Here is a 5,274-nt window from a genome sequence, read left to right on the forward strand (position 1 = left end):
TGGGTGCGTGGAATCATCATCCAACATCCTTTTAGTTCGGGTGCCACTGTAGAGACATTAGGTTAGTTGGAAAAGCCGGATAGATGAAAAATTAGCAAACCCCTTCGCCGGGAATCGAACCACCGATCCCTGGAATACCGGCCCAGCGTGCAGAACCAATACACCACGAAGGCAGACCAAGAGGACGGGAGAAACACCTTATAAGTCTTATGAGTAAAATTTGAAAGTTTTATGCTTGATTTCACATAGTATTAACTAACTTTATTATTAAAATTATTTCCAATACTTTTTTGAAAATCTCATGAATCATTTGCAATAATAACTCTGTATACTTCAAGAGTGAATACATAAAATCATGTTTTACACTGATTGCTCTTATAAAGTTAAAAGAAAAATAAAATTACTATATATATTTTTAAGTCACAATTTTACCAGCCTAACAAGCAGAAAAGTAAATGTAAATAGTTAGTTTTCGAAAACGGTAAACTAAATTTACCGAACATTATTAATACAGTTGACCCTTAAATGAATGTGATGGTATTTGAGCAGTTTAAAATTAAAATATAATTTTGTACTCCTTAAAACTTAACTTTTAGTAACTGACTATTCACTTTCTGACTTCACGGATAACATGAACTGCAGATTAACACATATTTGATACATTATAATATAAATGTCAAAAGAAATTTTATACATTTGCACAACTGTGTTCACTGTAGCAGTGAAATTAATAATTTTCCATAACAAATATTTCTTTATTTTATAATAGTAAATGATAAAAAGTGCTGTCTATATATATTTTATCCATTATTTTATATACATTACAGTACATATTTAATAACCATTGTAAATTATTTTTTAATTTTATAAGTTACGTAATTTGTCTGTAGAATTTCTTTTTTAATTATATAGCTGAAAATGCTTTTCAAGTGTGTTTATTGAAAAAAAAATCTACCATACGCAAGAGATCGGTATTATTCTAATGCACATACTAATGTACTATCTTAGACAATGAAGTAACACAGCCATTGGTTTTCAAAGACTAAATATACATGATAATTTAATATTTAAACTAAAAAACGCAGCAATCTCCTATGAAAATTTATAATTAAATACACATTCTCACAAAAGCATCCTGTTATATTAAAATATTGTTTCAGCATTGCTGACGCTTGTAATACGCTGTTCGTATATACAGGTGAGATAAGTCCATCAAAATTGACTACATTTGATAAAAAACGTGAGGACATCCATGTCTTCCTTACATTCATCCAGATAAAATCTACAATAGAAGATATTAAAAAATTAACTTTCCGATATCTATGTGTATTGATTAAAAACTTGATTATAACATAAAGTGACCAGATTTTAACATTGGTAAAGCGAGACACCATTTACCAGGGGGGGGTATTCTTGATTAAAAATCTGGTCTATATGGAACAACACAACTTTCAAAGAACGCAAAAATACTATTGTAATATATATTTTTTAATTTTAACATAAGTACAAATTACAAATATAATACATTAAAAAATTACGTATAGTATTATTTTATTCTTTGGCATATTTCTCATTTGAGTGTATTCTTTTAGTAGATTGCTGTCGTTTTTTGTTGAATAACTTTTGGACAACTTATGATGTACAAGATCTGAACGAATGATTGTGATTATTAGCATGAAAAGACATAAGTCCTTCTGCTGATGCTAATTTCTTTTCTTCGTCTCCATCAATTGTTTACCGAAAGAATTCCTGCATTTTGGAGTAAGATGCAGTAGTATTTAAATATTTTTGATGTTTCTGTGTCCCCGAGTGCTTTGAAATATCATTCTTCCAGGTGGGCGAAATAGAAAATTCACCATTACATTTCTCACATTTTACCATGTAATTGCTTTTCGTTTTTTTAAGAAAAGGAAATTCACTTCTTAGATCATCTTTGAATTGGCATCCTCTGTTCTTACTCATTATGTTAAAAATCTAAAGAAGTAATTTATTATAAATTTATAATTTATATTATAAATTTTTATCTATATATATTGCTTAAGAACATAGTAAGTAGGTACATAATTACATGAACATATTTTTATTTTTAGTTTAAAAATTAAATTAATTTGTTTGATTTAAAGTAACTATATTTTAAAAATTATTTTAATTTTAATCCTATATTTCTTTCTAAATAAAAGCAGTACTAACTTGTATTATTTTCCCTCTGAATCTGCCTTAACGTAAGTCGTAAGCGTCACTTTCAAGGCCGAAGCTAGACCTTTTGCAGCCACTATAAAATATAAATAACAAGAATACTGTCTACTAAATTCAAGAAAATTTATGTGTTTATGAAATAAATAAATTACTTACCTAAATTATCTGAATAGCTGATTTGTTGACATCATTTGTTTAACATTAACTAGCACTAGCACGCAGTATGATGTGTATCGTCTGAGAGACAGTTACAAAATGTTTTCGTCATTGCAAATGCCAAAAAATGCCAATAAGTCCAAACAATAGTGGTCGAATTCTAACAACTGATCAACAATGCGAACTTTAAAAAGCAGTTCTCGATATGTTGCAGTTGTCAACAATAGATTGTTATTATTAAAATTTAACATTATAAAATAACAAAAATAATATAAGACTCATAGCCTGGCGAAGTATCCACATGGCCGCTGAAAACCGTATGCTTTCGCCGTTCCCTAGCTTGTTGTGCATTCATTCCAAAAAATCGGGACTTTTTTAAAACGCCGCGGGACAAATTGTTAAAAATCGGGACGTCTGGTCACCTTATTATAACAGCAAAATATTAAAACACACTGATGATATTAATAAAAATTTAATGGCAAAAAAGGCTCCTTAACACTGTAATTCATATTCACTGGAGAAAATTGGCTTTGTATTTATGTTTTTGAAGATAAGCAGATCTTTCCTTAATTCAACTATATCAATAACTTTGAACAACTATCCATGAACTATGAGTATACAATTCTATATTGTTTACATTTAAAAGTTTGGAAAACGTTATTGAAGGCCTCGGGTCTCGTGTATAGCGGAACAACTCCTACACACTCCATTCTAAATTCAGCACATGTGGAGGTTGTTGTTCATAACACACGTGATCACGTTTTCCCTCTTCTCTTGCGGAAATTATCTCATTTAAACAGGATAAATTATCTTTTAATCATAACTCAATTCCCTGAACTAATTATTAAAACAAATACTTAAAATCGCAATAAATGTAAAATAGAGACTACTTCAAAAAGACTGCATGTCTCAACACCTTTTGAGCTATTTGACTATAGGTCCATGGTTTCGGTGTGAAAAATGAATAAAATATGGTAGGCTTTCAGCCTGAGATAATTTTATTTCTAAAAAGTCATGCATTTTGCTATATTCAGCCTTTTAATAAAATAATAGGAAATTAAAAATTTCCTGTTTTCAACTTATGTAAAAAATGTTCTAATTAGTAAATTTTCCTTTATCGCTGTAAACATTTTTTATAATTAAAATCGCTAGTATTATGCATAAAACTGACCTGAAAAAAATTATCTGAATTACAAGACTCAACCCATTTTGCCCAAAGAAAGGGCTGTGTATGGCTATTTTAGTGTTCGCTCAAAAGCTAAATTTCCTTGCTTAAAATTTTGCGAAAATCAACTTCAGATTGGCATTGGTTTTATAGTGATTTGTAGTTTGAATTTTTAAAGTAAAGTTATTATTATATATTAATTACTTATGATTAATCGCTGAAAAGTATTTAGTCGTTTGAAAACCTCTGTAATAATGACTGAATATAAAGTAAATAAATCTAGAAGTGAATGCTATATCTTCTAATTTCGAAATATCAAAGTACGGTAAACTGGTATAAATAAAATGGAAATATTATAGTAATCCAGCGAAATTGGGTTATCTCGACACCTAGCATAATTACCAAAGATGATTCTAGTAGAAAGTGCTTCAAAAATACTCATAGTATTTTGGATATTTTTGTATTATTTATCTATTTTTTAATACATCAGATTTTTTTTTATATCAGTAAATATAGCTCTGTCAAATTTTTGAGGTTTATTTAAATATTTTCTCTTCAATTACAGTCACTTGATTCGATTTATTTGTGAACAGCGTTTTGCGAGAAATTTAAACATGGAAACCCTGACCATTCAATGGTGTCATTCTGTGTGTTCCGTATGTGTCGGTATATACAGCAGTTTGTTCATTTTTGACATATATGCAGCTAATTTATCTGCATTTGCTTTGAGCTCTTTTGTAAAATATTTTATTACACAACACATAACTGAATTCCTTAGTTATGGATGTATGGATGTCAGATGGCCTAAAATGAAAGTACATTTTTCACACTATATGTTGTTTTGGCTTATGTGTAATCTTGTTCACTGTAACATGGATTCTATTCACCGTATTCATTCATTCTGTTATAAGGTATTTTCTCCCTTCTTCCAGCATGTCTTCATGGTGAAACGGTAGCACACTCGGAGCGTATTGTAGAGGTCCAGGTTCGAATCCCGGCGAGGGCATTGTATATTTTCACTTTTCTGCTTCAAAAAAGAGTCTAATATTTCTACAAGTGGTGCCCGAAGTAAAAGATGGTGGACAATAATTCGGCGCCGCCAAGATTTGGGTCCCCTAATACCCAGTCTCCCTTTAAAAGGGGAGGTATATCAGGTATTTTCTCCCTCCTTCCAGCATGCCTTCGTGGTGTAGTGGTAATACAATCGACACATATTCGAGAGGTCCAGTTTCGAGCCCCAGAGAGGGCATTGCTCATTTTTCATGTACTCCTGCTTCAAAAAAAAAAAAAAAAAAAAAAAAAAAAAAAAACTTAATGACTCTATACTGTTGTTTCGCATTTACTGTAATCTTCATAAGCAGATTATTTACATATAAATTTCAGCAATAAGAACAGTCAACTGAAAACTCTTACTTTCGATTCGATCTTTGAAATGATATATGAATAAAACTTGTTTCTTTATAATTTATGCTATTTCCTAAAATGACCGTATATCATAAACGCTTTTAAAATGTTTGAAAAAATTATCCCGTACATTCCCGATTTAATTTGCGTCTTTACAAAAACACAATTGGAGAAGACTTGTTCGCAGAAGACTAATTTTTTGGGGAGTTAAATGCTTTTGGCTCTCCGTATTTGCTATACTTCGAAATCTTATCTTATATTTGCTTGAATTTAATCTCATAAATTCTGTTCCTTTCAACTCAGAAAACTTAGGATAAACTCCTCAGAACAACGATGCAAAGATCAAGCGAGCT

The sequence above is a fragment of the Stegodyphus dumicola genome, chromosome X2, assembly GCF_044657685.1.
Source record: "Stegodyphus dumicola isolate Sdum_Otavi_A_Nest chromosome X2, ASM4465768v1".
Lineage (NCBI taxonomy): Eukaryota > Metazoa > Arthropoda > Arachnida > Araneae > Eresidae > Stegodyphus > Stegodyphus dumicola.